We start from the raw sequence: 23,508 nt of genomic DNA on the forward strand, positions 1-23,508 counted from the left end.
ACAGGCTGCAGGGTTTTGCTCTGGGGGAGACTCAGCCTGCAGAGGTGAGCACTGCCACTGCACTTGGTACCTGAGGTCACCTGGAGTACTGTTTGTTCTACCTACATTCTAGAGCTGGTCATTTACTTACACAGAAGGATAAATGAGTGCCAGGAGGATGGAGCCAGACTCTCCTTGGTGATGCCTGATGACAGGACAAGGGGCAGTGGCTGGAAGCTGAGGCATAGGAAGTTTCAGTAAACACAAAGGAGAATTTTTTGACTGTGAGGGTGACAGAACACTGGAAGAGGCTGCCCTGGGGGGCTGTGGAGTCTCCTCTGCAGATATTCAAGACTTGCTTGGATGTGTTCCTGTGTGAGCTGGTATAGGTTCAGCCAAGTACTCCAGATCATTCTCAGTGAGCTGAAAGAAGCAACTCAACAAGGAGAAACTCAGCTTAAGGAAGCCTACCCAGCACCTGTGAGTGATGTCAGAGCAAGGTCAGAGCAATCATGAGGCCAGGGCCCCTGGCCTTTGAATCCCCTCCACCATTCACCCAGTGATGCACCACGGAGGACTCACCAGTGACGATCCGAGGAGGATCCTTCTGCCCAATTGGGCAAGCTTGGGGCTTGCCTTTCCTGGGGCCACTTATAAAGGGGAGTGGGTGGGGGGGGCTAAGTGGTGACACCTGGGGTGGGAGGAGACTCCAACAAGACCCAGATTGAAAAGGGGAGTGGTAGGGAGGGTAAAGTGGTGACACCTGGGGTGGGAGGAGACTCCAACAGAACCCAGGTGTTATGAGTTTGGGGGGAAAAAAAGGGGAAATGCATTGTGCAGTTTTATTTTTGAGCTGACACAGTTAATTAGGCAATTTTTTCCTAAAGTATGTCCCAAAGTGATAAGTTAAAAGCCCACTCCACTAAACAGAAGCATAAACAAATATCTATCATGGCAAAAAAGGTTTTTCTTTACGTGCCAGTGTGTTTTACCCAGAGCAATAGAGGTCTGTATGGAGTTCCTGCCATCTCTAGAGTTACTCACTGACACTTGGTGCTAATACAGATTTGTCCTGGGCTGGCTACATGGCTCTGGAAAGGAGTATTGGTTCCTTTGGCACAAGTGACAGTGAGGACAGAGTTTTTCCCTAATTTAATGGTGCTGCTTATTTCAGAAATTTGAGCAAACATGCTGCCTTGATACAAAGTTATGCACATGGCTGGAACTCTGTTAGCAGTGACACTGACACAGTTATTATTATAAACTAATAAATCAGTCTCCAAACAGCGCCAAGACCCACCTTGACAGAGCTGCCTGTACTGGGTGCCTTGGCTTCCTCACGTTCATTTCACAGCCAGCTGCTCTGCAATTTGCTCTCTCTTCCCTGTATTGCTACAATGCCCTAAAATGACCACATGGTTTGGTGGATTTTAGTCTTTCCATGCCATCCTTTGCTTATTTTGTGTCACTTTTGTCCTTTGTTTATTCCCACCTTCCCTTCCCTCTCTGTTGCTGTGCCCTTCCTGATCTCTCAAGCTGTGAATATGATATCTCAGTCGAAGATTTCATAGAATCATAGAATCAGTCAGGGTTGGAAGGCACCACAAGGATCATCTAGTTCTAACCCCCCTGCCATGGCCAGGGACACTCTATCCTAGATCAGGCTGGCCACAGCCTCAGCTAGCCTGGCCTTAAACACCTCCAGGAATGGGGCCTCAACCACCTCCCTGGGCAACCCAGTCCAGGCTCTCAGCACTCTCATGCTCAACAACTTCCTCCTCATGTCCAGTCTGAATCTCCCCACCTCCAGCTTTGCTCCATTCTCCCCAGTTCTATCACTCCCTGATATCCTGAAAAGTCCCTCCCCAGCTTTTTTGTAGCCCACTTCAGATCCTGGAAGGCCACAATAAGGTCTCCTCGGAGCCTCCTTTTCTCCAGACTGACCAGCCCCGACTCTTTCAGTCTGTCCTCATAGGAGAGGTGCTCCAGCCCTTTGAGCATCCTCGTGGCTCTCTTTCAGTTGAAGATTTCCCTCTTTGCAATTCTCTTTTTTTTCCCCTCTGCACCTCACTCATCTTTCCCTCTTTTCAGTGATGTAATTCTGTTGGCTCAGTTTAGCTTTCCTGTTTCTGATAATTTATCAGCATCTCTTCAGCCCAGTTCTTTCTCCTGAGTCTTGCACCATGCTGGCACTCTTGGTTTTCACACCTGATGGCACATCAGCAGCAAACTCCACAGGGCCAAAGCCAGACACTTTCTTCTCAGACTTTTTTGATGAGCACTCAGCTCTGAAGTGAGAATAGAAATGCAAGTCGCTGAAGCAGGTTTCTACCCTTCTTCCTCTTGGCAAATGCCCGTATTTTTAGACCCTACTCAAAAAGATTGTCAAATATTTCACACACGTGGGCCTGCAAACCCTCAAACAAACAAAAATAGCTCACTAGCTCCAAAGAACTATGCAAGCAAAGAAGCAAACACCACGAAACTGAGCAACACAAAGATTTCCTCGCAAGACTGCAGGCAATTGAACACGAGTTGCATTCAGCTGAAGTGTCAGATCTGAAAGCCATCTCAGCCTGCTGCAAATGGCCTGGTTCTTCTTTTTGATTCTTATTGCTTTAGTTTTGTTTATTCTTATGTAACCTGTCAGCAAAACTTACCCTGCTCCTGGACTGTTTGTGGTACCTCGATATCAAGAAGGACAGCTTTGCTTCTGCTTCTGCCTGGTGCAGTTAGTGCATCACCCTTCATTTGCCAGGCTCTAATCCTGTGGCTGTCTCTGTGAGTGGCACTAGTCACATTCAATAACCCTTTGCTTCTGCATTTAGGTCTCTCTTCTGCAAAGCCTTTGCATACGTGTTTACACACCTCTGACTGAAGAGATTCAAATGTCTATAGAGAGGATGTCAAGAGGATGGGGTCAGTCTCCTTTCAGTGATAGGACAAGGGGCAAAGGGCACAGAGCAGCACACAAGAAGTGCCACACAAACATGAGTTAAAACTTCTTTCCTTTGAGCACTGGAACAAACTGCTCAGAAAGGTTGTGGAATCTCTTTCTCTGGAGACTTTCAAAACCTTCCTGGATATGATCCTGTGCAACCTGCTCTGGATGACCCTGATTTAGTAGGGGGTTGGACTAGACAGTCCCTGGAGGTCCCTTCCAACCCCAGCCATTCTGTGATTCTGTGATTTAGGTAGGTGCCATTAAATCCGTGCCTGAAGTGTCTGTGCAGGAGTTAGAAAGAGTCACAGAGGTGCAGCTGAGGGGCGATGGGTGTGGGAATGGCTGGGGCCATAATGCACAGCAAATCCTTGGGGAATGTTAATTGAAAAGTTACATCAAATGCACAGCAGATGGTTGGGACCACAGTATTAAAGAAATCAGCTCAGCCAGTGGCCAGTGAACTGCGCAGCTGCCACTTTGGTAATTGGAGGTCACTGCAGGGTGGTTAAGTGGTTGCTGAATTAGGGACTGGCAGGGCTGTGGCTGGGAGATGGGGACTGAGTGGCTGTCCTGGCAAAGCTGTGCTCCCAGGTGACTTGACACCACTACCTTCTCATCTTTGTAGTTTTTTTGAGGTAAAAGGGCTGGGGAGAGTGTGGAAAGAGAGCCACACATGCCATGGGCTTTGACATGATTCAGGGCTATGGCTGACCTCAGGGTTTGTTCCTCCTACAGTTGAAATTACAAACTTGCCTCTTTGCAGAGAGCAATCCGAGTCCCTCCCTGTTGCTGCCTTTTCCCACCAGATTGATGACTGCCACTGCTCCACCTTCCCTCCTGTAGCTTTCCTACCTCCCTGTCCAAGATTCCTTTAAAAAAACCCAAGCTGTATACTTACATTTTGTGCACAGCAGAAATAAGACCTTCCCCATTCCTTCACACACATACAGCACACTGTTTCTTCTAGATGAAAAAGTGTCTCATTAGTTGAGTATTATTTGATCTCATGTGGCTTTTACCTTTCCCTCCTCTTTGTTCCCACATTTCTTGACACAAAAATACTGGTTTTCACAAGGATTGTGCAGATCTATGGGATTCAAACACCACGAGATTCTCTGAATCTGAAACTGCCTTGATGTGGAATAGAGGAAATTACTAAGGAATATGCCATGCCCTTTTTTCTTCCTTTTCTGTTCAGCTTTCTTAGTAAGGCAGAGAAGAGATGGATTTTGCTCATAGCATTTGCAGGTGGCACCGTGATCCTAACCCTCTCCCTGCTCCCTCTCTCTGCCCTGGTGCTGTAAGCAAGGGCATGCAAGTCACACATCAGAGGCCAGCAACACTTTTACCTGATATTGCACTTCTAGCTTGTTCTGTGCCTTCCTCTCTAAGGTGTCAGATTCCTGCTAGAGGTATTTGTAAACAGAACTCAAGAAAACTCCAAACTTTGCCTCAAGTAGCGCATCATAAATATTATAGTCATGAAATGAATGTCTCTAGGAGGAGGACAGATGTAGCTGGTAACCTACCCCCTGGCACTGAGCTGCACAGAGAACGGGGAGCAGTGGCAATCACCCAGATCTGTGTCCACATAACATCACACTTTTCCTTCTCTTTATCAGTGTCTAATTAAATTCCAGTCAACCTGAACAAAAAGATCCATACTTATTGCAGGCAGTAAATAAGGACGTGTTGGAAAATGAGCATGTGTGAATTTTAGCCACAGGTTAAAGAAGAATACACACAAAGCAGCTGGATTACCAGAAAGCTCTGAGGTGCCATTTGTTAGCAGATGTTTTTAGTAACCGCACTTAAAGCTACAAATCTTAGCAGTGACATCAATGTGGCATTAGCAACCCAGAATTAGTCCAAAAGTGCTCCAGTCAGTATTTTCTCTAGTGACCCTTTGGTGGATACTGTGAGGTTGTATTAATACTGCCTTTCAAAAAATCCATGACTTCAAAAGTGTCCTTTTCTAACCTGCAACTAGAGATTCCCTGGAAATACCTGCGTATAGGAATTTAGCTCTGCTTGGTACTAAGCAGGTTTGCCCTTGATTGGAAATAGGGGCAGCAAGACAATACTTGTTTCCTAATGCAAATCATCAGAACAAAGGACTCTTGCAACCACTGCTGCAGTACAGATCTGCCTACATTACCAGCCTATTGACCCACAACTTTTAATCATGGTTTGATTGAAACTAAGTGCTAAACTTAAATACAGAATGGGAATGAGCTTCATTATTGCCTTGATGTTCTTGGGATTACTCTGCTTGGTATGAATCACTTCTAGTTTCGTGGTCACAGTGCCTGGAGTTCCAGATAACAGTGTTTTCCAAGGACTATTTGAGATCTGCTGTTCCTTTAGAGCTGATCTCTTCTGTAGAGCAGCAGGAGTCCATCTCACCTCCTTCTTGCTGTCTCTCAGAACCTGAATGTGCTTTGGGAGCGAGGCTACAGAGAGGGTGCTAAGATCCCAGCAAGTGGCAAGGGTGAAGGTGGCTGCCTGCTGGGTAATGGCCTCAACTGGGCACTTCTAGATGCAGCCCAGGGACCTCACACACTTAGGAGCACCATCAGAGGCACCCATAGAGTGATAAGTGTTATAGTGCAGCATAATCCGCTCTTCAGCCTCAGTGAGGGTTGCAGGATCAGACATCTACTCTTGGATAATAACCATTTCATGTAGGCAGTTACAAGACCTATTTATAGGGATTATTTTAGCTGCCATCTTTATCCTTAAGAGGAAGGGACTGGTGCTTTGGAGAGGTGGCAATTTTATACTTCTCTCTCAGCTCCTATCTTTTTTGTATCTGGGTGTGCAGTATGTGGCTATGCTTCCATTTGGATGACTTTCATGTTCTTTAGACAGTTAATGTCTTATGAAAAATGATGGAACAAATGAAGAAGTTTGGGTAGACACTGAACTGGAACCAGAGTGAGATTATCCAGCTAATGACCCACCTAGGCCTTATTTGCCTGCTCCTGGAAATCTGGAGTTTATGATTAGCTGTTTGTGCAACCAAGCTGTGTAAACTAGTAAAAACAAGCCATGTAAGAGATAGACAGAGAGGGAAGGAACATTGACTACTTTGACAACTGCTTTGCCATTGCTAAGGAAACTGCTCCCTTGGTAACCATGGTCAGTACATCTGTCTTGTTTTATCTCCATTTTTCACATAGGCATCATAATGGAAAGAATAGTAACACAAAAGAAAGCCCCAAACATTTCAGAAAAGGGAAAACTAACAAAAGGAGAAGGTTTCTATTAATTTCTTTACTAAAAAGTTTAGAGGGACTCTGCTTTGGTGTTGGTTATGGCTTTGCCTTGCCCAAGACATGCTCCTTAAATATTGTCTTTTGCACAGTAGCAATTTCTCTTGTTCTGCTTTGTACTACTTTAGAATGTGATACTCATTTGCTGTTAGCTCTCCTAATTTACCTAATGCAACTGGACTTTACAATAGGAAAGTCTGAAGGCTGAGAAAACTTTTGCCACTGCCAAAATAAGAGTTTATGTTCTTCTGTTAAGGCAAAAACTTGGACTTCAGCAGAGTAGCACAAATAGTCTGAAGGACAGCAATAAACATTTAACAAGCCTCTGAACTTTTGGGGGTTGAGGCCACATGACATCAGTGAGAGCTTTCTTGACAGTCCTGCTGAAATCCATTAACAAGGAGAAAAAACAGAATCACAGGATTTCTTAGATTGGAAAAGAGCTTCAAGATCATTAGGTCCAATGTTTCACACTGACAAGTCCTTGACTAAACTAAATCCCTCAGCACAACATCTCATCACTATGAATCGCTATGGTTGGAAAGGACCACGAGGATCATCCAGTCCAACCTTCATCCCAGCATCCTTAATCACTAGACCATAGCCTCAAGTGCCACATCCACTCTTTTATAAAACACCTTCAGGGATGGTGACTCCACCACCTCCCTGGGCAGCCTGTTCCAGTGCCTGACCACCCGCTCAGGAAAGAACTTCCTCTGAACATCCAACCTAAACCTCCCCTGGCGCAATTTGAGGCCATTTCCTCTTGTCCTATCATTAGTAATTCAGGAGAAGAGACCAGCTTCAGCCTCACTTCAACCTCCTTTTTAGGTAGTTGGAGTGGGCAATAAGGTCTCCTCTCAGCCTTCTCTTCTCCAGACTGAACAACCCCAGCTCCCTCAGCTGCTCCTCATAGGTCATGTTTGCCAGACATCTCACCAGCCTCATTGCCCTTCTCTTCATCCACTCCAGCACCTCCAGAAATGTGCACTGGAAAATTTAGAGAAATTCTGGGTACAGTTTTTGCCCATTTTTACTGAAATTGGGATATTTACTTGTATCAGATGTGCAACACTGATGGAAGTACAACTTTACAGAATGGAGCAGTGGTTTTGCACACAAACTCCCCAATGTAATGAAGCAAAAGAAATAAGTCACAGGATGCAAGCAGTCTCTAAGGCTTTCTACCCATAGCATGAGGTGCAACAAACGTCCTTTGGGTAATCTTTTGCATCAAGTCAAAGACAAACTCTGTCCCAAGATATTAGCAGCAGCAGATGCATGCAGTAAGCTTACAAGAGCAGCAGTTTCCTATTCTTGTAAAGAAGGGGAAAAAACTTGAATGAAAGTGAAAGAGGAGATAAGACCTTACAAGCAAATTTGAAAGTATCTGCTCTCAAGGTGGACCACAATGACACAGGCTTACATGATACAGGCACTTCATGTCATGCCACATCGAAAGACATCCCTCCAAAATTGACTAATCTCATGGCTTAACTACCAGGGCTGTGGTTTGGGGATTTACTATGGCTGCATGAATAGCTATAGCAAACATTTGTATGGTAAAGAAAGCAACCATTCCAGCTCAGACCAAGCATTTCTCTACTGTCATGTGCCCTCTCTAACAGCAGCCAGCAAGAGATGCCTGGAGAAGAGCTTACAAACAGGGCAGTCACAGTGACACCTCTTCATGTATTCTGTCAGTGTCCCAGCAAGAGGAGGAAAGGGATGTCTCTGCCAGAGATCACAGGAATACTTAGAGAGTTCAGACAGGCTCTGGTAGAGAATTTTAGACTGGTGGACTGTTCAGAGACTACAAATCATGGCTTGTCATGGTAATGTGAGCATGGGAGTGGCACCTCACTGGGAGCGTGTTGCCATTGGAATGGGCTGCCCAGGGAGGTGGTGGAGTTGCTGTCCCTGGAGATGTTAAAAAAAAAGACTGGATGAGGCACTTAGTGCATGGTCTAGTTGATTGGACAGGGCTGAGTGACAGGTTGGACTGGATGAACTTGGAGGTTTCTTCCAACCTGGTTGGTTCTATGACTATATAGTCTGTGGTGGGAATGAGCTCTGAGTAAAAAGTAACACATAGCTTCTGTTGAGTTACTCTACTGATGCTAACATGATATAGCAGTGACTCAGCTTCAGGTGACACAAGCAGTCCATTCCTGTAGCGTGAAAGTTGCATTTGTATCACCATTGGCAAATAACATCAACTACAGAATGCACAAAGCAGCCTTCCTTCACACCTAAGGAACAATAACACAATGAGAGCTACTGCCTCTGGTAGCTGATTTCCCACTGCAGAAGTTTTGAGCCACTGTCAACATAAATATCCTTTTACTACTCTATCGTGCAGCCTTACCTTTGGTGTTTATGGGTACTCTTTGCAGTTGTTTTATTTACCTAAGCCCATTTACTACAGACAACACAGCAATTAGTAGTGGTGAGATGTTTGGCTTAACTTTATCTGGCAGGCAGAAACAGTTGCACCATTATCTCTCATGTAAAGGAGTTGCCATGGGATATGGCTTCTAATCTTTTCCTTCTCAGGTCTCTAGATCCAGTAACACACCTGCAAGAATCTGTCCTTCACTTTCTCTGTTTGCACAAAGATGATAGCAACATCTCATCTCTCCCAGGATTTGAGCAGACCTACAAGGACTACCAACCCATTGGATATTGCTAGGGAGAAGTGAGGTCTGGCTGCTCCCTAAGCTCCCTAAGAGACAGGCAGCCAACACAGACGCTGTGCCTAGCTGCCATAGTGAGAAAGGGACCCCTCCTCCATTACTTGAGTGAGAGGAGCAGGCAGAACTACAGATGGTGGCTAGGTCCCACCAAGAGCCTTGGTCATAAAGCAATATAGCAGTGACATGAAGCTGGGAAGTCAGTTTGTAGGTCAGGATCAATGGGTCCATAGCTCATCTGAAGATGAGCATCCTTCAGGTCAACTCACAGAAAGGAGCAAAGGTATTGGAAGGCTACTGTAAGATCTCCTTGGAGAAGAGAAGACTCTGGGAAGTACTTCTAGTAGCCTTCCAGAAGCTGAAGTGGCCTACAAGAAAGCTGTAATTACTTGCTACAAGATCTTGTAGTAATAGGATGAGGGGGAAAGGCTTTAAGCTGGAAGAAGGTAGATTTAGACTCAACATCAGGAAGAAATTCATTGTGGTGAGGGTGGTGAGACACCGGAACAGGCTGCCCAGGGAGATCATGGACATGCCTCCCTGAAGGTGTTCAAGGCCAGGTTAGATGAGGTCTTGGGCAACCTGGTCAAAGTGGAAGGTGCCCCTGCCCATAGCACGGGGTTAGAACTAAATGATCCTTAGGGTCCCTTCCAACCCAACCCATTCTATGATTCTACAAACTCCTCTGAGTTTGGATCCAGCCTGTGTAAAACAGCCAAGCAAAACACTTAGTTCAGCAGCACACACTTTGAAGCCTACTGACTACTGCCACCACATGATGCTGAACCTTCTTGCCAGTCACTTGCTATGGGATAACTGTAAGATTAGGCAGGCAGAGGCTGACATGTGAAATCTGTGCCACTTACTTAACTGCTCTGTCAAGATAAATCGGGCTGCTCTTGCTGCATTAGCCTAGAGAAACAAGTGGCAAGGGCTTGGCTGGCATATGCCAGAGGAGTGAGCCTTCCCCTCCACACAGCAGGATGACAAAGCCTCCGAGGGGGAGGCAGAGGGCTCTGCCATGGTCTCTTCGTGTCAGCTGAGGACCGCTTCAAACTGGTCTCTGAAGGTGGATGCTCCCACTCTGTCCAGCGTGTGGGAGCCCTTGGGTAGCGTGGTGCCAAGACTGCTTTGAAACCAGCTGGTCTGGATTTGAGGGTGCCTGAATGATGGCTGAAATGACAAGCTGGCTGGACAAGGGCTTGTGAGAAAGTAGGCCACGGAAAGTATCTAATTAAGATAAAAATACCTTTGTAGTCTTTGTAGTGAGAGAAAGCCATGGCACTCAATCTAAATGTCTCTGTCCAAAAAGCGAGCAAGAAAGAGCTTTCTTAGATCCTTTACCTTTGCTTTAAAGTGACAAAAGATTGTCTGACAGCAGGTTCACCTTCCAATAATGAAGCTGTCATAGGTGTTGCCTGGACTCTCACAACCGAGCCAGTTGCCTGCACAGCCTGCAGAAGAGCTTCTGCTACCTCTGCACGCACACTGCCCTCCCTCTGGACGAGATGATCCTCATCCAAAAGAGGAAAACATCACAATTAAAAGCAAAATGGATCACAGCCCTGCTAAGAGGAGGTTATTCGCAGATCTCCTTCCTGGACCCAGGCACAATTCATTCTTGTTTAGTCACCTGAAGAGCCATGCTTTGCACAGCAGCCAGGAACCCTCCTGAACCATCTGGGAAAGGAGACGTCCCTGAGCATGGCAGGGAGCAGAAATGGTTTGAGGAACTTTTGAAGATGTAGCAAAAAGAGCACAAAACAAGTTTGGAAAGGACATGAAGCTCATGTTTAATTTGAAAGAGTTTGCCCTTGAGACCCACAGAGAACATATCAGCTGGCTCCAGCTAACATGTTTTCTCCAAAACTCCAGAAGAGAGCTGAAGTACAGTATGTACTTGTCTGCTGAGACATTTAGATTGGCTACTGATACACTGCAAATGTTTATAAAGAAAACAAAATGTGGATGATAGTCATTTTCATTAAAACATGCAGATTTGTTCACCCCGAATCACAGGATCCATGAGACATATTCTCACCCTTCTGGAGACATCTGCTTCACAACAGCACCAAGGCTGTGTGATTCTTGATGCTTTTTGCTTGCTTGCTGGGTCTGGTACCTGCAGCTCTGAGCTGCAGACATTGTTAGTGCCAGGTATCTACTCAATGTCTACAAGGTGAAGGTTACTGTCCCTTGGCCCTGTCACAGAATCAGAGAATGTCAGGGGCTGCAAGTGACATCAAGAGTTCATCCAGTCCAAACTCCCTGCCAGAGCAGGATCACCTAAACCAGATCACACAGGAACACGTCCAGGTGGGTTTGGAATATCTCCAGAGAAGGAGACTCCACAAGCCCCCTGGGCAGCCTATTCCAGTATTCTGTCACCCTCAGAGTGAAAAAATTCCTCCTCATGTTTACATGAAACTTCACTTTGATTTTAATCAAGTCAAAGCCAAGAGGAGGAAAAAGACAGAATTAAAACTTCAAGCCTTACCTGCCCAGGGCAGAGTTCCCTCTTGTGTACCACGTGAAATTGTCACAGAATTTGGTGGCTGCTTCCTTGGGTGTATCTTCCTTTGGGTCAGGCAGCACTCTTGAAACCAGGAGCAGGGATTTGTGATGTTCTAGCTCTGTCACTTGCTGCACCTCATCACCCAAGTACATCTATGCCTGAAAAACATAAGAATCCCATACTGAGTTGTACAGAGCTTTCAAACTACAGCTCTTGAACCACTGCTCTCTGTAACTGTCCCCCACTTTCAACATGGGTGACTTTGCCAACCTTGCACTGGAGGAACTGACAACACTGATGAGAGCAGAAGCATAATTTTGCATTCAGCCCTGTAGTTCTGTTTACTGAGGTAATGTAACCCCAGGGATTAATTTGGCTCATTGTGGGTGGGTGCTGTCTAATCTTCCCCACCTGGCTCCTGTTGGGGTCATGAACTGTTAGCTTGCAAAGCCATGGCCTGACACGCACTGGCAGCAGGATCAAAAAGTGCTGATGATCTGTGAGACAAATAAATGCCCATGAGTGGCTCACAGCAGCAGCCATACCAGGATACTTACCAACAACGTCCTTTTGCAGAGGTGCAAAAATCAGTCTGGGCCACAGCATAAACCACTTGATTCTCCCACTCTGCCTTCTGGCACCAGTGACCCTGTGGCTGAGAGCATCCATCAAGGTATCCAGCAATCTCACATCAGCCGGAGTGGTAGGATTTTGTATCTGTGCACAGATAGGACAAACAGAGCATCCCCTCTCCTCACCAGGACATCTGCTAGCTAAACCCATTTTCCTTCTGCCTCCTTGTCATTTCCTTATCTTGATGCCTGTTTATGTTATGTGTGTGTATGTTCTACATGTTCTGAGGCCAAAACCGGCGTTGACTATGTCTCTTGGTGTCCCGAGCCTGCTACACGTCCCGCCCTCTCTGCCGAACTCCAGCCAAAAAAGTTTGCTTCCCTTTCCATGCTGCAACACTTTTGGATGTCAGAATCAGCATTAGCCCTCTTCAGAGACTTGAGCAACTGCTGTGAATTTAAAACAAATATTTTTCATCTCAAATGCCACAGCAGGTCAGCTAAACAAGAAGAGAATAGTGGGCAACAGCCTCAAAACGACAGCGGGGTGGAGTGTTTGCAGCTCCATCAACAGCTCGGAGTTAATGAGCTGAGTCTGAAAATTACCTATTGACGAAGGCATGGGTGGAGAGCACAGATGAGAAAGACAGTGACTGCCTCTGGCTGCAGGCAGAACTTGGAGAGCATTTATTTTTCAGCTAAACTTTTGGGTTTAATTTGGAGAGGGCAGTAAAGTTCTGAGAACTGCAGCCATGCAGCTGCCCGGCTGCCTACAGCACAGCACATGTGTCACCCCTGCAGCTCCAGCTTTGGGGGCAGAGGATTCTGTTCTGTCCCAGACCCATCCGTACAGGAGAAGGAAAATTCTCAGCTGTAGAGTCAGCCCTTTGCTCTCTATGTGTGTGCATGTGCTTGTGTGCTTGCCTGTGTGTTTTAAGCAAGGTGCCAGGCAGGAAAAACGCTTTATAATCAGTGGATCTAAAAGGGTTGCAAATGTATCAGAAGAAAAATCTCTCATGCATTGCAAATGCTGCAGCTAATGAGAATATTCCCATAGAAGATGTTACTTCTGCCCCTGATTTTTCCCTCTGTGCCTTCTGTAGGAGGTTTTGGTAGTGCTACAGCTGAGCAAAATGGGAAAAGAATGATGCCTCTGAGGGATGCTCTGTTTGAACTTCTGATGTACCAGTAATGGCAATGAGGAGTTTTTCCAGACAACTTTTTTTGCCTATTCAAAGTTTGGGAAAATTTTCAAGGACAGCTTCCTCTGTTTGGTGCAGCAGCTTTGAGGGTCTTCTCCCACAGCATCTCCCTATACATGAGTTTGAACGTGTTTCAAGTAAGTGCTGATGTGTTCAAGTTGAGGGTGGCACAGTGCCACGCAAGTGGTTTGAGTGCATCAGCACTCAGCACTGCCCTTTTGAGTCCCTGCTTATGATCACTGACAACAGTTTTCTGTGGTCAAGGCATTTCTATAGGTCGAGTGGACACCTCAAGAACCACAGAATCAATCAGGTTGGAAGAGACCTCCAAGATCATCCAGTCCAACCTAGCACCCAGCCCTATCCAATCAACTAGACCATGGCACAAACTCTACTCTTCATCTATTAGTGAAACTAATTCATCATTTCTGCCATAAATCTGGGCTAGGAAGTGGATGATTTTGTTGGTGTTTATGTGTTTGAGGGACAAGGGCTGTAGCAATGGCCTGTGGGTTTTTTGGTCCCTGAAAGAAAAGTATTTGTTATTTTAAACAACACATTCTGCTTGTAGGAGAAAATTCAAGGTGTATTTTTAAACACAAGCAACAGGAATAGTTCTAAATGCTTGAAACGTGCTTCTTAGCAATACAGAGAGAGTATACCCCGTTGAAGGCAGACTACAGAAATGTTAACATCCTCTCAAGGTAAATCAAGTAATGGACTGTTGGCCTATTTTTCAAACCGCTTCTCCTCAGTAACTTGACATTTGATAGGATTATCTATTACTGTTGGATTTTGGTTGACTCTCTGGTATGCCTGAGAAGATTGTCATCTTATGATTTAAAGATAATAGAGCCAAGCATGTGAAACTGCACACAGAGAATAAACCTTTGACTCAGAACTGACTATTTTGTTAAAGAGAGGAGGGGAGGGGGGGAGGGGGGAGAAAAAAAACACAAGAGAGGATGACTTTGTCTTGAGCTCAGTTTGATACACTCACAGCTAATGAAATTATCCAGCAATAACTTTCCATTCTAAATATTGCTCTGCTATTTTTAAAAGGCTCCTAGAGCACTCCATGCAGAGCGGCCCCAGCTAACAATACCGGATATCTGAAGAGGGTGAGCTTGATTAAAGACTTGTGACAATAGCTAATGTAAGCTTTAACTGAAAATGTCAACTCCATTTGTTTTCAGCTTAAAGAGTTACTGGATCAGGATGTGCAGGTAGGAGTTACAACAATTTCAAGATTACACTTGACCTAGTAGAAAAGATGATCGTGTAAAAAAGTGACATAAACTGCGAGTCTGTGTGTGCCCATGCAGCCATCAGCCTGTGTATAAATACATCAACACTGGCAAAGAACTTCGCCCTTACAGCTTCCTAAAATATGCAACATCTATTTTTACCATTAAGCCTCACAACTGGCAATTAAAAAAACCCAAAACAACAAAAAGAAAACGGAATGAGCTTGAGCGGGCTCTTTATTATGCATGGTTTTGTTTCTTTGGATTTCAAAATCACCTAGTCTGCATTTTAAACTTTGGTACAATTTGCAGGCTGTTTTCATTTCTATTTAAAAGGACTAAACACTAAGTATGTGCCTCTGCTTTGCATTCTAATTGCACGTAACTGATTTGCACAGCAGAACAAGAACCTAATTTTCAGAATATGAATCATTCACTAAGAAATAATTATTGTTTTACAAGAAAATAAAGTGTTTTCCACATTTTCCTCCCCTCACCCAATTTATGGGAACCGCTTGCCAGTTTGCAGGTTGCCAGCCTTCCCAGAACAACATCTATTACTCTTTGAGGGCTGGAGAATGGTAGGCAGAAACGGGAGGCATGTAACTGTTTTGACTGCATTCTTTTGCTTGCAACATAACACTTGCCTTTTATCATTTTATCTTCGACAATCAAGAGGTGACTAAACGGTTGCAGGTGGTGATGAAAATAAAAGCCATCCATCATTATTTATTAGGCATGAAAAAGATACACAATAATGTAATTTAATCCCGGAGCAGACAATTATTTCCACATATTGATAATACAATGTGAAAACTGTCATGAATCCTAATGTGATGTTCGCCTTTATTGGTGAGCCACTAGTAGCAATGCAAATAATGAAATTGTATCAAAAAAGAGATGGGGGGGGGGGGAAGTAATTATTTGCACATACCAATGGTATTGTAGAAAAACACATCATTACTAACTTTGGAAAATACAACTGCGGCTTGAGCGTTGCTTTGAAGTTTGCAAATGCAGAAGCAAAATATTCCTCTAAGTAAATATTTTATTGACTTCTGCATCGTCAAAATAATTTTGCAAGTTTTGAGAAGGGAACTTGAAAGCCATGAACGTGCAGCTGTATAATCACCCCTTAGTTTACAGAGGCTTGCAGATGTCTCTGCCAATCTATTTGCATATTTGTGTGCAACGCTTCTTGCCTTAAAAATAATTTAAGAAGTATCTTTGCTCCATCTGGGCCTGAGTCAGAGCCCGTTTAAGTCACCAGAAAGACTTGCATTGATTTGGGTGGGTGTGGGACAGAAACCCTTTGTTGCTGCTTTCTATAAATAAAGTTGAACCCCAGTTTGGGCAGAGCAGTTCTCACATAGACGTACACACAGATGACATTCACCCCTGGGCAGATGCAAGTGTGTGCCAGGTACATCACATTATCAGGGGGGTAAGAGAGCCTTTTGGCTGGACAAAAATACACCTTTTTTTTCCTATAAATAGGCAACTGTAGATGTGAAATATATCTGCAACTGCACAGCTAATTTACATTTGAATTACCATGCCTGGGCATGCAAATCAGGTAATTACTTGCTCACATATAACCGTCCATTTGCATGCACAAATACCTATTATGTGCATTCAGTCACAGTAATGTGTCTGCAGCGTTTAGCTGTACCTCAAGAGGAACTGCAGCAAGGAAGAGATTTACATTAGTTCTGATGAACTTGGTGTCTTCTAGAGTGATGTAAGTGATATTTGAAATCATTAGAAGATCTTTAAATTTGGTGCATGTGCTGTCTCTTGAACTGAACTCTTAGATTCAAGCCTGTAAGAGGCTGTTCCTGGAGCACTTGTGGCAGCAAAAGCACTGGAAATTAGTTACAAATGGGAAGAGTCTTTTCCACTCTAAAGACATGGACTGTGAAATAGTGAAAACCTACCCTGAGAACGCTTCCGAACCCAGTGGGCACCTCTGCCAAAGCTGCTGAGTACATATTGGGCAAGTAGCAAGGGCTGGGACCAGACATTAAGCTGCGGTGGGAGGGATCCTCTTGGAACATCCTTGCTTAGCCTCTCTTAAACTTTGCCACAGCTGATTTATTTCAGCACTGGCTTCTCCAGCAATCTCAGCGCCTACCATTCCATGCTTAGGAAGGAGCAAAGATGTCAGGTGTGGTTCCCCAAAATACCGAGCATCATCCATCTCTCTGTGAACATGAGATGGGCACCAGCTGGTCTGAGCATCACCTGGAACATAACAGCAGCAGCTGTTGTTTTCTCGGAAAACACACCAGCCAGAGAGAGTGGTAACAGCTGGGCTGATGGGACACCCACCTCCAAGGGTGGGTCCAAGCACAGCTCCACCACCCTGGTGGTGCCACAGGGAGGAAAGGAGCAGAGAGGTGGTTGCACTTTCACTTTTGCCTTGTGTTTAGGCAGTCGGTAGAAGGACAACAGGGCTTGAAAAAAAACCAATGCAAGCTGTTTTTCTCCATTAATCAGTACATTTTCTTTCTATATTCCCCCCCCACCCCAGCTGCCTGACTTCATTACATTTGTTTGTCTTTTCCTCCCCAACTGAGCAAGGGGATCTGATTTTCCTGAACTTGGCTGAAGAGACAAATTAAAGTTTTCTTTGTTTATAATCAAAGCAGGAGTGATTATTTGAACATTTTGAAGGAGCCACATAGCATTTTAAGAGTCTGTTAAAAAAAAAAAAAAAAAAGAAGATGACAAGAAAGGTGGTGAAAAGTCATTGGGTGCTATTTTCTTTACATCTGTGTGCATGGTTTTAACAAAGCAAACCCAAGACGTCTGTAGAGTTTTACCAAATGGCCTGGGAACTGATGGCAAATTTGTGAGAACATGCTGGAAATGTTCTGTTGATGTTCCTGCTGACATTAGGGGCAGATCCTGCTTGTCACCACAAATATTTGGCGGTGGAGAGAACCAGAGATTTTGTTCATCTCTGTTTGGAATCAGATAGCAAATTGATCTTGGAGGCTCTCCCTGGAACTCTTCGTATTTTTGGAAAACAAAAGATTTTCAGAGGAAGCCCTGTTTTTATTATGCATGAGATTGTTATGGGAGGAGATAAAGGGAGTCTGTGACTTAACACCAAAAAAAAAAAAAAAAAAAGGAGGGGAATTGGAGCTTTTGCTGGAATGGAAAGGATTATTCCTGGCCTTAGCCATGTGTACTTTTCCTCAGGAACATGGATTTTTATGTGAGAAAAGGTTATTTCTGAATTATTTATTATTTATTTATTTATTATTCCATCTTCTGTGCCTCATACAATGGCAGATCAGTTACCTGTGAGGTCAGTAAATGGTCCCAGTGGGAGCTGAGGGAAGGGAGTATATCCAGAGCACACTGCAGCGTGCTGGGAAATGCTGCTGCAGTGGGATGAGACTCATGGTCAGCTAAGATGGGACATGTGGTCCTTCCTGGCAGGGTTGAGCCACATTGTCTCCCTACTCTTGCTCCAAGTGCATGAATAGACACAGAGTCCTGACTGCTCCTTTTGATCCACCATCTACATGACCTGGATGAAATCCCAAACCCAAAATGTTTTTTCCTTAACTCCAGCCAATACTTCACCTCACCTTCCAGTAAGTAATGGTGTGTCCTCTGCAGAAGCAAGAGCAGTGCCATTGCTCACCATGGCAGTATCACCACCAAGTATCACACTAAAGCTTCTTCCCTTGCTGTTTTGGGAAGAGCTCAGAAGAGCACTGGAAGGGAATACCTCAGCAGTATTTCCCCTCTCCAGACTAAAGAGAATCCCAGGAAAGCTGGGAGCCTGGGGCTCAGCAATGAGCCCTGCCCTCCCCAACAGACATCAAGAGTTGTGAAAGAGCTCAGGAATGAAGTAGTGGAATTTCCCAGAGGTGACAAAGGAGGATCTTTTGAGGGACCATGCTGTGTACATTTCTATGGGTTGGTGGATTCTGGATGAAGCAAAGAAAAACTCTCCATGGGAAGTTTCTGACTTCATAGATTGCTCAACACTAACAATGTTTAGCACAGGCCTAGATGTGATAAACTAGATTCATACAGTGACCCAAGGAAAAAAACAACAGGAGAATGTGGCAAGCAGTCAATTTTGTGGTCTGAACCTCACAGGAAGGACATGTTTGCAGATCAGACCCTGACTGTAACAGCTAGGCTGAAGGAGAAACAGAAAAGGCTGCTTCTTCTTGCATTGCCCTTGAGTTATTTCAAGACAGCCACTTTTGCACTCCAGCCTAGCCCTGGAGCATGGCTGTGTATCTGTGACACCTGGAGTCATCTTACTCTGACCTGTCCTGCTTTATGTGGAGGAGGTCACAAGGTGGATATGAGATGTCACCCTGACATGAAAATAAAAAGAGCCATCATGCTCAGGGGGGAGATTGGCTTGAGTTTCATCATCTGATCTTCAGTGTTGTGCTCAAGAGAGCGAGAAGTAATTGGAAAGAACCCATCAGAGACCATCACTGGGGCCAAAAGACGGCAGGAGGAGACAGAAATGTGACTGATCAGGGTAGAAATAGAAGATGTTAGATATGTAAAAGGCTGTTGCAGAGGGACAGAGAATAAAATCTTCTCCCCACCTGTAAGGAAAAACTTTCTAATTATAAAAAGAGCTTACAGTAGAAAAGGCAACGGATCCTTCCTGGGCATTGGAATAACCTATTAGTATAACTAAACTTGTTGTTTACACCCAGAAAAACGTTGGGAAGTAGTATTTTAAAAAGTCCTTTTCATAACTCACAGCAAATCTCCCTCAAGTAAACATCCTTTCCAATCTTCATTTATCTGCTGCCTCTTCTACCTCTCCTCCCAGGCAATGGTGAATGCAACAAAGTAGTGGGTGGGAGGAAACACAGATAAATATTTTGCAAGCAATGTACTATACATATTTGGCACAGATAGAAATAGCATTGTGCTCATTCTGTTTCCATTCTCACAAATCAGGAATAAATCCAGTCACCAAACTCCTTCTAGATGTAAAAATGGAGAGAGTGAGTGGTGAAAGGGTGCAAAGAGCTGAATGTGACTTTTTTGGTAAGCCAGCATCTTTGTTTTATTATCTAGTCATGCTTCTGTGCAAGATGACTGAGTGCAGTCATTATATGCATTTTTCTCCAGAGCCAACACTGTTATAGGATATACTGGAGACAGTGTGGGTGGGGCACAGTAATATTTAAAACGTAGACCAATGTCTCCTTTTTTCCCTCCCCCCCCCTTTTTTTTTTGTTTTCCTGTATAAGACCAAATCATTTATTCCCCACTGGATTTCATGAGTGTGTTATTTACCACTGTTTACTGTAACTAGCTTCCTATTATTACAAAAGTTGGCAGAGGGAGTGTGGGTCTGTAGCCTGCCCAGTTGCATTCCAATTGCTTTCTGCCAAAAAAATTAAATAAAGGGGAAAAAAAGGGTTTTCCATGCACCTATCACTCGTAGGAATATATTTAACCACATTTCTTTCCCCTACAGATGCCAGCCTCACGGCTCCAGAGTCGTCAAGAATATGCTTGAACCTCTCTTTATCAAAGCACTCTCTGAATAGCATTGCCAGGCTGGATGAGGATCTGGGCAGCCTGATGTAGGTAGGGTGTCCCTGCCCGTGGCAGGGGGGTTGGAACGAGATGATCCTAGTGGTCCCTTCCAACCCTGACTGGTTCTATGAGCACCCAGTGGGGACCATCATGAGGCTGTAAAGTGGCACAATAACCAGCCTAATTTTAACCTGGTTTGTTTGACTTCTACACACAACAGCACTTAACTCAGGCTGAGCTAATTTGTCCCAGGGAGAAGGTAACAAGATATTTCTGTGCAACACCTCATCACTTCTACATAAACACACTTTACAGGGTGTCACTGCCAGGTGGATGTGTCCAGCCTTCCTCTGGAAAGCATTGCTCAATGCTGTATCAGTAGGATGGTGAACTGAGCAGTGGGAAGAGCACCTCACAGCTCATGCCTTTGCTTCCACAGGTTTGCCAGGGCAGGGATTACACCTAATCACAGCATGCCCAAGTGTGGCCCTGAAGGAAAATGTAAAAGAGAGACTAGATTTGGGGAAACAGCCCCAAAGGAGCAGGATTAGCCCAGCAGCAGCCACATGCTGGGCACCGGACCAGCCTGGGCTTCTCCAAACACCACAGAAGCTACATGCTGTGGAAAGGGACTGAGTGGTCTGGGTCATCCCTCCTTGGGGGATGAATAATGCGGTGCTCAGCAGAGCTGAGCCGTGTGTGTTTGCACTGGAGAAGCTGTTCCGGGTTTCTGTTTTCTGTTTCCAAGAGGCCTGTGCCTTTGTAAATAGAAGGGCTTAGTAAGACACAGGAAGAGCTGGTGTGCTTGTGAGAGCACTGGCCCAGCCAACGGATATGTATTTAACTCTCTGCTTGGTGTTATTTTCTCTCTGCTTGGGCAAACAATATTCTGACTGCTTCCTAGTCCTAATCAAACTGCAGGGTACTAATAAAACAAATCCAAACTAATAAAGCACATTTCGTCAGTATTAATCCTCTTAAAGTTATCAGGTTTTCACATCCCTAGACAGGAGTGGTACCGCCTGACATAAAGTTGAGAGATAAAAGTAGGATAAAAGAGCCATTACCGTACAACAGCACTAAGGCAAAAATATAATTGCAAAGGCTGAGCTTGATTATTATTTAAAACATGTGTTGGGTGGAGGCACCAGCCGGCAGGAAGCATCTGATGCTGATGAACCCACACAACCTCAGCAGGACTGACTTTGGAGTATGAATGTAAAAAGATTTATTAATTTCATTTTTAAGGATGTTCTATTTGTTTTGAAAACATTTGGCCTTGCAAAACAGACGAATCCTGTAACTGTTTCCATAAAGCCCAGAAGAGTGGAACAACATCAGAGAGGGTGGGGGTTGGGGAACATCGTTGTGTGGTGTGGGTTTGTTGGGTTGGTTTTTTTTTTTTTTCTGGGAAGAATTTCCATTAAAATTAAATCTAGTTTAATTATAGCTCCTCAGCAGTGAGTATGTGATTCCTGATTATGTCCCTGGTGGATGCTCAGGTTGGTACTGCTGTGGTTGGATTGAGGTCTGCTCCATTTCATTACTTTTTCCTTGAAGAGAAAGCTCACTGGTATTCGTGGAAGCCATGTGTTGGTTTGTACAGTGTGTCATTATGTATTATCCTATCATACAGCGTAAAAAACATTGCATCGTTGCTTCTGGTTGGATTCTTTTTTATGTGGGATACAGATGGCATTATTCTAGGTAATTCTCTTCCTTAATTCCAGCCCTCAAGCCAATCAAACAAAGAGAAAATTGTAGATGGATATGAACTAATTTCTTGGTCTATATCCAAAACCCACAAATAATTAGGGATAGGAGAAGCTCGAAAGCTCTGTAGATTTGGTTTGGACACACACTCAGGCTCAACTCTTGTGCAAAGCTATAGGGGAACCTCCATAATTAAGGCTGTGCTCCATTACACTACTGTAAACAAACTCAGTGGTTACACCAGGGAAAGGGATAGTTCAGAAAATGACCCCCTGGCTGATGATCTCAGGAGAAAAGGGTTGGGTTTGTTTCATGAGATTTCTATTACTTCCTGTTTCTGGTCAGGTTCAGGGTCAAGAACAGCTTTCTCACAGTGCTAGGGCAGTGGTGTTCCCATCCTTGGCAGACCAGGAAGCACTGGGGACCATGGAAATAAAGCTGAGATGGCCTTTCATAGTGCAGGAAAGCTTCAGGCTGGGTCAGAACAGTGGGAAAAGGTCAGGTTTTATTTTGTCTGAACTTGTTCCTCTGCCTAAATTAGCAGTATGGAAACAACAGCATGAGATAGAGCCTACAGCAATGGGGTCCAAGCCAGCTCACCTACATGGCATGACTCAAAGACTGGAAACACATCTCACTTGCAAATGACGCCAGCAGTGATTCTTCCCTATTCTTCTGGTTAAAAAGTTTTTCTTTTAACAGTGAGGATAACGATTTTGTGACCCATGCATGCTCTCATCCACAGCAGCACCAAACAATATCATGGCATGACCAAACTCAATGAGTAGGTAGCGTGCTCGAGTTGCTGTGCACCCTAGTCTCCATGCACAGCTACCTTAGCTTACAGAGAGACAGATGCTCTTTTGCCTCTTCCAAAAGGGGAGCTCACACACAGCAGTGGAGAGAGTTGGAAAGCTTAAATGGAAATGATCAATCATAGAATGGTCTGTGCCAGAGGGAACCTCTAGAGGTCATCCAGTCCAGCCCCCCTGCAGTCAGCAGGGACATGCCCACTAGACCAGGTCACCCAGGGCCCTGTCAAACCTCACCTTGAATATCTCAAGGTAAGGGGCTTCAACCACCTCCCTGGGCAGCCTATTCCAGTGTCTACAACCCTCATAGTAAAGAACCTGTTCCTAACATCCAATCTAAATCTGCTCTTCCCAAACTTGAACGATTTTCATTACATGAAACAGTACAAAAGTATATAAAATACACAAAAATCCATAGAGTCTACCATGGCCATGGTTTTACAAGGACATCTTTGGGCCAAAGTTTCACACAAAGCTCCCTTTACACCAGGCCATAATCCCAGGCTTTCATGCTCCCCTCTCCACCATGCCTCTCTACTCCCCATGCCAAACCAATGTGACGCAGATAAAATTCGGCCTGGCAGCTCCAGGCCTCAATTAGGTCACTCCAGACTCCATTTGGTAGCATTGCCAAGGCCAAAAGCAGGCCTCAATCCTCACAAAAGATAGCAGCCTGTGCATCAGAGAATCAACCAGGTTGGAAGAGACCTCCAAGATCATCCAGTCCAACCTAGCACCCAGCCCTAGCCAGTCAACCAGACCATGGCACTAAATGCCTCATCCAGGCTTTGCTTGAACACCTCCAGGGATGGCGACTCCACCACCTCCCTGGGCAACCCATTCCAATGCCAATCACTCTCTCTGTGGAGAACTTTCTCCTAATATCAAGCCTAGAGGGAGGGAAAAAGGGAAGAAACTTGGCTCTGCAGTCAGTCTTCTAGGGATACAGGACTTATGAGAATGGAGTACTCTTTGTGGTCCATCTTCAGGGCACTCTGGACCTCTTGGAGGT

The 23,508-nt window shown here is 44.8% G+C and overlaps 1 long non-coding RNA gene across 11 annotated transcripts in view; it reads right to left on the reverse strand.

Moving 5' to 3' along the window:
• Nucleotides 1-23,508, reverse strand: part of LOC135182302 (uncharacterized) — a 213,398-nt gene that overhangs the window by 26,661 nt on the left and 163,229 nt on the right. For 9 of the 11 annotated variants that reach the window (XR_010305155.1, XR_010305152.1, XR_010305161.1 and 6 more), the window contains exon 3: nucleotides 11,389-11,564. This is a non-coding gene — a long non-coding RNA (uncharacterized LOC135182302). Of the gene's footprint in view, nucleotides 1-561; nucleotides 598-11,388; nucleotides 11,565-23,508 lie in introns of those variants that run through there. The other 2 variants (XR_010305158.1, XR_010305160.1) reach the window with 2 other exon arrangements.

The sequence above is a fragment of the Pogoniulus pusillus genome, chromosome 16, assembly GCF_015220805.1.
Source record: "Pogoniulus pusillus isolate bPogPus1 chromosome 16, bPogPus1.pri, whole genome shotgun sequence".
Classification (NCBI taxonomy): domain Eukaryota; kingdom Metazoa; phylum Chordata; class Aves; order Piciformes; family Lybiidae; genus Pogoniulus; species Pogoniulus pusillus.